Source organism: Euprymna scolopes, chromosome 20 (genome assembly GCF_053919585.1).
Source record: "Euprymna scolopes isolate OS-2025 chromosome 20, ASM5391958v1, whole genome shotgun sequence".
NCBI lineage: Eukaryota > Metazoa > Mollusca > Cephalopoda > Sepiida > Sepiolidae > Euprymna > Euprymna scolopes.
Window position 1 is genome coordinate 19207443 of NC_136501.1, and position 13582 is coordinate 19221024.

The 13582-nt window shown below is 35.8% G+C and overlaps 1 protein-coding gene across 2 annotated transcripts in view; it reads left to right on the forward strand.

Annotated features, from left to right (window-relative positions):
- The first annotated feature begins 3234 nt into the window (after window positions 1-3234).
- Window positions 3235-13582, forward strand: part of LOC145241348 (uncharacterized) — a 256339-nt gene continuing 245991 nt past the window's right edge. The window contains exon 1 of one of the 2 annotated variants that reach the window (XM_080104215.1): window positions 3235-3541. The gene's annotated coding sequence lies outside the window, so the exon portion shown is untranslated. The remainder of the gene's footprint in view (window positions 3542-13582) is intronic. The other variant, XM_080104214.1, reaches the window with a different exon arrangement.

A 13582-nucleotide genomic window follows, 5' to 3' on the forward strand; every position in this document is an offset into this window, starting at 1 on the left:
AAAGTGCTTCACCTGCACATATGCATTCAATGTATGCAAATTAGTGTTCTGCGTGAATATAGAAAAAAAGAGTACTGATGTGTATGGCATTAATAGTAAATGTGTTTATTTTAGGTAAATATGTGTGGGACGTCGAAACAAGCAGCAGCTGTGCTAGTTTAAGTGCACCGAAAATCAGCAGATCAGCAGTAGCATAGAGGTGATGTTGGCTAACAACACAGACTGACAACTTGGATGTGGCAAGTTCGAATCCAGTTCGTTCCACTGAAACATTTTCATTTAGAGGTCTTGGCAACCTTAACATGGCCCCTCTCGTAAGTACCCAATGTTTCTCTAGAAAGAATTATAACTAGAAAGATATCGGGGAAACGAATGCCAACAATAACCTGATTCATATAAAAATGAATGTTCAACAACAACAACAACAACAACAACAACTACAATGACAACAACAATAATAACAACAATAACAATGACAACAACGATAATAACAACAATAACAATGACAACAACGATAATAACAATAAAAGCAATAATAATAACAATGACAACAACAATAATAACAACAATAACAAGGACAACAACAATAATAACAACGACAACAACAATAATAACAATAGCAACAACAATCTGTAGTAGCAGCCAGTTTTAGTGCTAAGTATGATTTTAAGTTTCTCCGTCTTAATTCCAGTAACAAATCCATACAATACACTTCGTCCATTCACTTGATTTAAAGATAGGATTTGCTACCACAAAAAAATTCTAGTATGAATATCTTTACAGCTTATGGAACAAGAGATATTGACTGAAAAAAATTTGATATTCAACCCTCGAATCTAGAATCACTTTAAAAAAAAAAAAAACTTTTGCAGACTTATCAACTCTTATATTCATTCTGACACCGCTTTCCACTCTTCACCTCTGCTTATTTGAACAACACAATTTTTTTTTAAACCTATTTTTTGGAGTAATTTCTTAACCCCAGAATCAACAAGACGAAGCAACACACTTTGCTGTCCTGTTTTTTTTTATCCATGAAGCTCTCTTCCACCAGCACCAATATATATATATATATATATATATATATATATATATATATATATATATATATATATATATATATATATATATATATATATATATACTAGCAAAAGTACCCGTCGTTGACTAGGTTCAAAAACAGTCTACAGAAAATAGACTCTGATTTATGAAAGTATGATAGGTTATGAAAAGGAAGGGTTATAAAGAGATAGCTTCGAATTTGGGGGTATCAAAACCAAAGCAAAATATGATGAAAGTAAAAATAAAATAGATAAGCCCCATAATTTATTATACCATACCTGTTCACACTGAAACACTTATCACAATATTCTGTGGATCTATATTAAAAAACCTTGTTAACTTTGTGACATATTTCCATTCTATGGAGGTCAGGTGCGAACGAACACCCCATAATTTTATTATACCATATTTCTTCAAACTGAAACATAATTATCAAAGTATACTTACGCAGATAGATATGAAAAGTCTTTATTAAAGTTTATGCCTATTTCCATTTTATTGAGGCCAGTCGCGAACGCAGTCCCCACAATTTTAATCTACCATCCCTATTCAAGTTAAAACATACTCATCAAAGTATTATTATGTACATCTATATCAAAAACACTTGTAAACGTTTTTTTTAATTTTTTAATTTTTTTTATTTCCGTACTTTGTGGACCAGGAGCGTACGCAGACCCCACAATTTTAATAAATAATCATTATACCAGATCAAACATACCCATTCCTGTGTCTCGATACATCTTCTATCATTATATGTGATCAGTTTTCTATAATAGTTAACCATATAGGACCCTATTCGTGACCAGACACACAGACAGACGTTCAGCTTTATATATATATATATATATATATATATATATATATATATATATATATATATATATATATAATTACTTACTATAATAATGCGGGAATCATCATTGCAGGAAGTCGTATGAATTCGTATCATTTGGATTCTTCAGACTACTGTTCACAACGTTTCGGCCGATGTAACTTTTGACCTTCTTCAGATGTATCTTGTCAAACTCAAGAATCTTTCTGTCAGACTCGGGAATTTGGAAGGAATTTCCAATGGCACCCTTTATTTACTTTACTGTTTCATTTTCTATATGGTCGGTTAACAATTGTCACTCATGTAAATTAGTTTCTGCACTGGAGGGTTTCCCACAAGATTTCTGCTGTTTAAGGAAAAATCTTGAGTGCGGAAAGTAATCCATATGATTGACAAACGCACCGGCCATATAAAAAATGGGGTTTGTATTACAATCCACAGAGATACGAAAAAATTGTCAAAAAATAAATAAATAAAAAACAAATATATAACAAATAAATGTTATCAAAGGCCAAATAAGTTACTTTTCTACATAACTGAATAAGTTTTTAGTGTTTTTATTTTATGTAAAATGTTTATTCGGTTCAAAAAACAAGTAATATTGAGCGTTATCGGAGAACAAGAAAAATGGCTACAATATCTCTTTATATCTTTGAAGTCTCAATAATCACTTTCAATAAAGAAATAAAACAATATGGTGGTAGAAAACCATTTTGTTTTATTTCTTATTTTGAAGTCTTTGTTGAGACTTCAAAGACATCGCGGCCGTTTTTTTTTCTTGTTCTTCGATAGCGCTCACTATTACTTGTTTTTCAAACCGAATAAACATTTTACATTAAATAAAAACACTATAAACTTATCCAATTAGAGAGAAAAGTAACTTATCTTGCCTTTGATAATATTTGTTATATATTTGTTTTTTGAGAACTTTTTCGTACCTCTGTGGATTGTAATACAACCCCAGAAAATGCAACAGAATTATTATTATTAATATTATTATTATTATTAATATTATTATTATTATTATTAATATTATTATTATTAATATTATTATTATTATTAATATTATTATTATTAATATTATTATTATTAATATTATTATTATTAATATTAATATTATTAATATTATTGTTAATGTTGTTGTTAATGTTGTTGTTAATGTTGTTGTTAATGTTGTTGTTGTTGTTAATGTTGTTGTTGTTGTTAATGTTGTTGTTAATGTTGTTAATGTTGTTGTTGTTGTTGTTAATGTTGTTGTTGTTAATGTTGTTGTTGTTAATGTTAATGTTGTTGTTGTTGTTGTTGTTGTAGTCGTCGTAGTCGTCGTCGTCGTCGTCGTCGTCTTACGCGATTGCAACACGAATATTAAAATCCGTTTATACCTGAAAGCCAAAAAAAAATAATAATTAATTTTCTCACGCGCCCCTGTTGCGTTAAAGCACGTAAGTTATTTTAATTATTAATCGCAAAAGAAACTTTATCCACATCCACTTTAGACAAACGAGCTTTGAAGTATATTGTTACACTTAGTGCTTCCATAGTACAAAAAGAATGTGGGACAACTTCAAACGTTCTCTAATGTTTTGAGTCAACAACACGGTGAAAAAAGAGCAAAGGAAAGAATTATCACAACAGAAACAATTGTGCGTGAGTTAATTTCTTCGGCGGAATAGAGACTGCATCTTGTTTTTCTTTTCTTGTTTTTAACATTTTCTCTAACTCTGCAAAACAAATGAATTTTTTTTAAATATAGATTAGCAAATTTTCAGTAATGAAAATTTTTTATGCATGATCGGAAGCGGGTTCATTTTGCTATTATACCTTTCACTGATTTTATAGCCGGTCCAGAAGTCACTGGTATTTACGCAGAGAAGGTACCGCATGGGCGTGCCAAAATAATAACGTTATTATTTAGAAACTCATTATTAACACGGTGGAGGAGGAGTGTTTTGTAACTAGTCTGTATTTTCACCTAATAATTTAATAAACAATAAATACTGTAAAACTTGAATTCAACTTGAAAATACTATATTTAAAAAATGAATAAATAAATTAGAGTAAAACTTGCGGAGAATGTTCTGTTTTACAGTTGTTGTAAAAATGGAACGGAAATTTAAATTTCTTCCCGTTTAAATTCAATATATTTTTGCATTACATCCAACTCATCGTTCACATTCGACGTCAGCTTTCTAGGTTTTCGGGTATGATGCTGACAAGTCTGGGGGGGGGGGGATTTCATTCTGAAAGCCGTTCTTAACGTGGGGAGGTTGAGAGTATCTATTCCGAAAGCTGTTATTCGTTGTAAGCATACCCGAAAATCTATAAAAGTTGACATTTCTAATGTGAACGGTAAATTGGACTTCTGTAAAAAAAAGAAATGACCAAAAGGGTATACCCAATTGACTTTTTTCGTTTAAAAATTAAATTATTTCGTATCTTTTAATAATTTTTTTGTGGGGGTGGGGGTGGGGACAATAATAAAAATAATAAGATTAAAACGAAACGAAATTTAAATTTCCATTCCATTTTTACAACAACCGTAAAAACAGCATTCTCCGCAACTTTTATTTCTCTGCATAAACACCAATATTAAGTCACGTTTTTTTTATTTAAATTTTTTATTTTTTAAAGAAAACAACAAAAAAATCTTGTTACTTATATTTGCGTTTCGTTTTCGTTTTTTTTTTTTTAATTATGTTTTCTTTTTGTTTACCAAATTATTATTTCAAATTGAATTTTGAAAGATATGTCTAAAGTATCGTCTGGTTATTAACTTATTAATTGAACCAAATTGGTATAAAGCTGTTCCTTTTTGATAAATTCGTGAGAAGTCGTGACAGTGGTCCCCTAAAAGCGTGGCTAGAAACCTAACAATCGTCAAAGGTCACAATCCTACTTCTCAACTCGGGCTGCTTTTATACAGTCTATCTTCCCCATTCACATGTGTGCGACGAGATTTCGCGAGACCACAGCTTCTAAAACCACAGGCGCCATCTTTAATCTCTCTCTCTTTATCGCCCGACCTTGCCCGACACACACACACGTGGTAAGACTTCTGTTTTCCTTGACTTAAGACAACATGCTCCCTTGATCTCTAGATCACATTTAGTACTCCCTCGTCCATTGTGGAGGTCGTCTTTCCCTACTTGGCCTCCGAGGTGTCTCACTACCCTGTTGTTTCACATCGCGGTACTCATGCAGAGAGTGATCTGTGCTGAAATAATAACGTTATTATTTAAAAAGCCATTCTTAACATGGGGAAGGGAAGGTGTTTTGTACCTATTCTGTACTTTAACCTTACAATTGAATAAAAAACATATAAAACTTTAATTAAACGTGGAAATACGATTTAAAAATAGCACGGATTACTCTCTGCATTAGCACACGCATCGCTTTCCACTGTTTCCCTTTCAACTGGCCTTATGTTAAGAATATCTTGGTAAACCGTCCCCTGCTTCACTGTGTGATACATCGCGCCCATGGGGGCTTCACCCATACTTCATCCCCAAGTTTGATAGTCCCTGTTGTCTCTGTCTCCCTGCTTGCTGGAAGAATCCTGAGATGCCTCCAGGTGTACGTGAATACTGACAGGTGTGGAAATGGCTCTTGCAATTGTCCCGATCCAGGCGACATATTATACTAGTAGACAGCTTGCTTGGGCGAGGTGTACCCTCTCTTTGCCACTGTCTTTATTGTCCAGTGGTTTCTTTCCACAATCCCGCCTATAGGCAGCTCTGAAGAATTGACGGATATTCCATTTCTTCAGTATATCGACCACTGTTACCGGTCTAAATGCAGTAGCGTTGTTGGTTAGCCGCTCTTTCACCAGACTTTGCTCCAGAAACACCATGTTGAGGGCTGTCGCTATTTCACTGGCCGTTTCACCTCACAGCTTTCTCCATAGGGCAAAGGATCCGGGGCTGCAGTCGATAATTGTCATGTAAAGCCCACCTCTGTATGGGTTACATCAACTGCCAGTCTTTCCCAGGTCCCAGTTACTCTTAGTTCTTCAGCTTCATATGCTCGGGGTAGGGTCAATTGACTGAAACCTGGTGCAAGTCCTGACCACTTGCTTTACTTGTTCCTTGATGACACTCGGGTCGACTTTTCTGACCAGGTACGATGTCTTTTCTATCCCCATATGGTGCAGATTGTGCAACTCTCGCACTCCAGAATTATCCAGATCAGACACTGCAGCAACATCCTCTTTTTGGGCATGAGTCTCGTGAGAACATTTGCTCTGTTCTTATTGAAGGCCACCTTGATTACATGCAGCTTCAGAGAAAAATCCTGCATCAGTTCAGCCAGCATCCCAAACCTACACTTCACCAGTATCTCTGCTGCCCCTTTCGTCTTTACTCTCTTATCATGTGAAATCATTGATTTTAACCAGGCAAACACAGTGGCAGTCTGTTTTCGCACAGATGTCGCGTAGTCCAATTTTCAAGGCTAGATTCACTCCAATTCTGCCACTTTTTCCTTAGCCATACCGTGTCATCCGCAACCACTCCACCCACTTCCAAGACGACACCTGTTGCAATGCTGCTTGCATCACATGACTCCATCCAGTGTTCGCAGCACGTTCCATGTTCCCCAAACTGGGTCTTGCCTTTCCACTTCTTTCAAAGCCTCTTTGATCAATATGACCGTTCTTTCTCCTACTTTGTCATCCAATTCTCTTCCTTAGGCATGCCTCTTGATGTAGCTGCGTGCTGGTCTAAGCCAACCGGCAACAGGGTAATGCCCGATCAGCCTGCCGCATATGGAAAAAAACTCCCGCTTGTTGAGCTCTTCTTTCATTTGCGGGATCTTATTCCCCCTTCGAAGTTCCAGGCCCCCTGACACACTTTGTTTCAACTTTAGCCCCAAGGTTGCTCCCCTATCTGATTCTTCTGCTGCCTTGGGGACCAACCTGAACTTCTTCAAGTGACCCACCACTTCCGTTGCAGGCACTAGATAATGTCATCGATATATGAGGTCACTTTCCCCATTCTTTCTAGAATCTTCCTCAGAATGGTTGACATGATCTTGGGTGAAGAGTTCAACTTGAACCGTACCCTTGTAAGACAGTAGGTTTTGCCTTTATATCTGGCTAACTGCTACTTCCAGACTTTCTTGCTGATGTGGATTTGCAATAGGCAGATTTTAGATTGACCAACGTAGTCGCACTGTTCAGTTTCCTCCATTCTCTAATGTTCTAACTACATACGTCTACAGCATCACCTCCAGTATGGCACTCAGCATGTTGGTTCAACTCTCAGAAATCCAGAACTGATCTGACCTTCCCTTTTGTTGGTTGCAGAACATCATCTGTTACGGCAACAGTATACTCTCCTTAATCCATCTGTTGACTTCTCTTTCAAGATCCTCTCTTGCCCTTCTTTTGAGCGAATTATAGTAGCATGCAATCCTGTTTGTTAGCCCCCCCATCCGCTAGTATAATATATATATGTGTGTGTGTGTTTTTTATATTTTATACTTGTATTGTGTTCTTACTTGCATTAGCATGAGAAATGAGCAGATGAAGTTTCCATGTTGTGCAATATTTCTGAAAATTTTTCCTTCATCAGATGTGTGTTTGACTTCAGTTCAACCATGCATACCGGGACTATTCTCAGTTTTGCAGATCCTATGTTGTCATACGTTTCAGTTTGTGTCTATCCGTTACACCTCTGCATTGTATTGCTTCTATAAATTTCCTTTATATACACCCTGAACAATACTTCAAGCAAATTACATTAACTTATTATAACTATATCACGTTATACACATAGCCTCTTGCTTTATGCTTTCCAGTCTTTCCAATCCCAATTAATAACACAAAACACAAACCTAACTTACCACTCGTTTTATGCCTCCCCTTCCCCCACTCTCTATCTACCATCTCTGTTTATGTGCCTATCTATTATGTTCACAGACGCACTGCTCCAATCCTCTTTCTGTGGAAATCACTTTATGGCCAGCTTCATGAAAATCTCCAATTACTTCCCGCCCCCACCCCCGTTATTTCCATGCTTTCTCTATTCTCAAAATTTTTCTCATCTACACATTTTTTACTGTTTCTCCTACTATTCACTATATATCTATGCTAGCAGGGTGCCCGGCATTGCCCGGCCATAAAATACGCTTAAATATGATATTTTGATTAATGCAGATTTCGTATTCATTATTATACTAGCAGTTCAACCTGGCTTTGCTCGGGCCCTGTGTACCGTTCATAACTTTATGTGCATATTTATATATATTAAAAAGTTTGACGCATGTCCAGGTAACCTACATCTAAAATTTCAGGTAACATTGGGGGAGGAGTTTGGTAGAGTCTACAAAGGAAATTCTTTCAACTTTGACTTCTTGGCAGCCAAATTTTTGTCCAAAAACTGATTAAAAAGTTTGCTGCATGTCTGAATACCCTTTATGTAAAATTTAAAATGTTTAGGCCCAAATTGGCTGAATAGCTTGCTAGAGACCGCAAAGGTCAAATCTTTTGAACTTTGACCCCTTGACAGCGAAATTTTCGGCCAAAAACCGATTAAATAGCTTGCTCTATGTTTGAATACACTTATGTAAAATTTCAAATGTTTAAACTAAAAATTAGCTGAGTAACCACAGAAGTCAATTTTTTTAAAACTTTGACCCCAATTTTGACCCCTTAACATTTATTGTTTTGGACTCAAATCAAATTAAAAAGTTTGATCCATGTTCAAGTAATCTACATCTAAAATGTTTGGTTTTTAAACCAAAATTGGTGGTGGAGTTTGGTAGTTTTCAAAGGTAAAATTGTTGAACTTTGATCCTGTTGTGAAGGAACATAACTGGCTATACACCGGTTACAAACTGTATATATATATTGGACTGTTTGGCAGACAGCGGCAGACAGCGGCAGACAAGCAGTCGCAGTAAGACGGATAGTCTTACGTGTTGATTATCAGACTTTCTTCCCCATACTTGTTACTATGTACTTCTATTTACCTTAGGCGAGCAGCCTTACGTTTCTGTATTATAAATAAACCCCATTACACATACCACTCGGTGTAACTCACGTTTGTCTTTATTTCCTAAGTATTTAGGAATATAACAATGGCGACGAAAGGATGTTCTTTCTCTTAACAGAGATAAATTACCGTACCAAGGACTGTGTACAATGCAAGGATTTTTTTGTTTTACGAAAAAAACAAACTACACAAGGATTTTTGACCACGTGCGTCAATGAATTTAAAAATTTTTCCTACCTAAAGTAGCGAAAAGTACGGATTTTTCTTCGTAAAGAACTCACAAGAAATTATAGAAACATGTTCAAGGTAAAGTGGAATTTATATTTATTTTGACAAGTAAAAAAAAAAAAAAAAAAAAAAAAAATGGTCGCAAGTTGAATTCGAAACTACACTAAAGGATTACGAGTTTCGAAAGAAAAAATATAAATACAACGACTATTGTACCATTTTATGCCACGTGGGAACGGCAGCCATATATTTTTTTTTTTTTTGAAAATTAATTGTTTGTTATTGCCTTTATATAAATAATTGGAACTATTTGTCGTGGGAAGTAAGAAATATTTTGTGTATGAACTTACGTTGTTGAAAAAAAAAAAAAAAAAAAAAAAAAAAAAAAAGAATTATTTTACAAAGCCTGTTGAATTACTATGGATGAACTTTGTTGAAACGTGTTGTGTCTGCATATTGCTACTAATTTACGATATACGTAAATTTACGATTTTTCTTTGGAATTATTGTGTAGAATTCGAAAAGACATTTTTGTACTAGAAGCTAACATGGAACAATTAGCAGAGTTAACTAAGGCTCTAGCCCTTAGCATCCAGGAACAGACAAAAATGACTCAACAATTTTTAGCGCAACAACAACAACAACAACAACAAATTCAACAACAACAGCTACAGCAACAGCTGCAACAACAACAAGAAAGAACACAAAAAACTTTAGAGGCACAACAAGAACAAACAAACATACTACAACGACAAATGTCGACACAGCAAAAGAATTTAGAAAAGCTAATTCTAACGTCGACCGGGAAGAAGACTAATTTTTCTGCCGAGGGTATTTCAAATTCACTAACGGAATTTCGTTACTCCCCGGATACTGGTGTTACTTTCCCTGCATACTACAGAAGATACGAAACAATTTTTACGAAAAGATGTTTAGACTGGACCGATGAGGAAAAAGTTACCCTGCTACTACAAAAACTGGGTACTGATGAAAACACCAAGTATGCAAATCTAATTCTACCAAAAAAACCGGAGGAGGTTTCGTTCGAGGAAACAATTAGTACCTTGTCGAAAATATTTGATAAAAGGGATAGCCTATTTCACTCTAGATACAAATGTTTGAACATTCAGAAGGCAGAAGCTGAAGACTATCTAGAATATGCTTGCACTGTGAACTGTTTATGCGAATCATTTAAATTGAATGAAATTTCCGCAGACCAATTTAAATGTTTAATCTTTGTACAAGGTCTCACAGCACCAAGGGACAAAGATATACGTTCACGGATCCTAACAATTATGGAGGCGGATCCTAACATAACATTGCAAAAAGTCACTGAAGAGTGTCAACGTCTGATTAACATAAAGAAAGACAACACTCGCATTGAAGAGAAAAATATTTTTAAGGTGCAGCAAGTAAAAAGGCAAGGGACCACAAGAAAGTCCAGGTTCCAAGAACACAGGATCCTTAAAGGATACAAAGACCCAAAGCTAAAGTGTAAATGTTGTGGTAGTTTAAGACACAACAATAAGACCTGCTGGTTTAGGAACAAAATATGTTATGAATGTGGTCTCAGAGGTCACAAGGGAACATACTGTGCCCAGAAGAAAAGACAAGGGACCGATAATGTAAATACGCTTCGCATGAATAAAGAAAAAAGCTGCGAAAGACGGAAATATGTTGATGTTCGGATAAATGGACATCTGGTTACATTGCTTCTGGATAGCGGTGCAGATATTAGTATTATAAATGAAGATATATGGAAAAGGATAGGTCGACCTGAATTAACGAAAACCAGAAAGACGGCGAGAAGTGTGTGCGGCAAAAGATTAGAGTTCAAGGGAGAATTAAAATGCAAAGTGACATTCGCTAACCAGACTCATAAATCCAAAGTGTACGTCGTACCAGGAAAGAATACATGCCTGTTTGGGGTAGATTGGATTATCCTGTTTAATTTATGGGAGAAACCCATAAATTCGTTTTGTAACGTTTTAACTGCAGAAAAAGCAAACCAAAGGGAAGACTTCCTGAAGGATTTGAAAACTGAATTTCCCAATGTTTTTGCCGAAGGACTAGGACTCTGTATTAAGACAGAGGCAAAATTTGAATTAAAGAAAAATGCCACTCCAGTATTCAAACCTAAAAGGAATGTGCCTTTTTCAGCGATGGACGCAATCGAAAAAGAGTTGGATAGACTTCAACAACTGGAAGTCATTGAAAAAGTTAACCACACAGATTGGGCAAGTCCAACCGTGTATGTAAAGAAAAAAAATAACAGAATAAGGGTCTGTGGAGATTTTTCAACGGGTTTAAATGACTGTCTATTGGACCATAATTATCCCCTTCCGTCCGCAGAAGATCTGTTCTCTAAGCTTAACGGAGGAAAAATTTTTTCTAAGATAGACCTCTCAGATGCTTACTTGCAAATTAAGATCAGCGATGAATGCTCCAAATACTTAGGCATAAATACTCATAAGGGCATTTTTAAGCTAAAGAGGCTTCCTTTTGGATTAAAGGTTGCTCCTGCTATTTTCCAGCAAATTATGGACACGATGCTGGCAGGGTTGGAATTTTCAATGGCCTACCTTGACGATATCCTAATTAAAAGTGAAAATTTGCAAGATCATAAGAAGCATGTAAAAGAAGTATTCAAAAGAATACAGGAATTTGGTTTTAAATTGAGCCCAGAAAAATGCGATTTTTTTATGAAAAAAATTAAATATCTAGGTCAAATAATCGACAAAGAGGGTCGAAGACCGGATCCACAAAGGACTGAAGCAATTGAAAAGATGCCTGCTCCAGATTCAGTGACAAAATTAAAATCGTTTTTGGGATTAGTTCAATACTATGCAATTTACATCCCTAACATACATAATTTAAGAGCTCCTCTTAACGAGTTACTGAAAAAGGGTGTTAAATGGAACTGGAATAAGGAATGTGAATCTGCTTTCCAAAATATCAAAAGATGTCTACTGTCAGACTTAGCATTGGCACATTTCAATCCAGAAAAGGAACTAATACAAGCAACGGACGCCAGTGATTACGGTGTTGGCGCTGTATTACTTCACAAGTATGAGGATGGTAGGACAAAAGCTATCGCCCATGCTTCAAGAACGTTGGTTGCAGCGGAGAAAAATTACAGCCAAATTGAAAAAGAGGCGCTGTCGATAATATTTGGAATTACAAAGTACAATCGATTTCTCCATGGACGATCTTTTATTTTGCAAACCGACCATAAACCCCTACTTACCATATTTGGATCAAAGAAAGGCATTCCCACACATACTGCGAATCGATTACAGCGATGGGCTGTAACCCTCTTAAACTATCAGTTTAAGATGGAACATGTATCCTCAAAAAAGTTAGGACACGCAGATGCATTATCACGGTTGATCCCTAAAAGAAGCGAAAGTTTCGAAGAAACGGTAATTGCTGCGCTTAAAGACGAAAGTGAATGTACAAGTTCAATGTGTAATATGATACGTGAACTTCCGGTAACTTTCGAAAAAATAAAAAAAGAGGCAGTAAATGATATTTTCATTAAGAAAATGAAAAATCAATTGGGATGGATAAAAAAAAATAAAAAGGTAGATCAAACAACGCCTTTTTCCATCTGTGAAGATGTGCTCATGTATGGTGAGAGGATCGTAATTCCACTAACGTTACAGAGGAAAATTCTGAAGGAATTTCATACAGGTCATCCGGGCATTTCGAGAATGAAATCCCTTATGAGAGGATATGTGTACTGGCCTGGTATGGACAAGGAAGTTGAAAAATGTGTCAAGACATGCAGAGGATGTCAATTAGCAGCTCGAGATCCTCCAGTAAAAACGACGCCATGGCCAAAGACGGACCTACCCTGGTCACGTCTGCATATTGATTATGCGGGACCTATAAATGGTTATTTTTACTTGATTATTGTAGATTCTTTTTCAAAATGGCCAGAAATATTTAAGTTTAGACATCCAACAGCAAAAAACACTGTGAGTGCGCGTAATGAAATTTTTAGCCGTTTTGGAGTGCCAAAAACCTTAGTGAGCGATAATGGAACAGCATTTACTGCTCATGAATTCAAAGAATTCTGTGACTCACTAAATATTCTACATATGACAACACCTGTGTACCATCCACGATCGAATGGGTTGGCCGAAAAATTTGTAGATACGTTTAAAAGGGCACTTAAGAAAAATCTTACTACGGACACAGACGAACAATGTATTCAAACATTTTTAGCAATTTACAGGGTGACACCAAATCCTAATAATAATGTCAATTCTTCCCCGGCTGAGCTAATGTTTGCAAGAAAGATAAGATCTGTCTTCGATAGGCTGCTACCAGAGAAAAAGAAAGTTTTCAAAAAAGAAAACCTTAATACCAAGTGCTTCTCCCCAGGTGAAAATGTATATTTCAAAAATTTTCAAAATGGACGAAATCAGTGGGTTGAAGGTATTATCAAAAAACGGATTGGGAG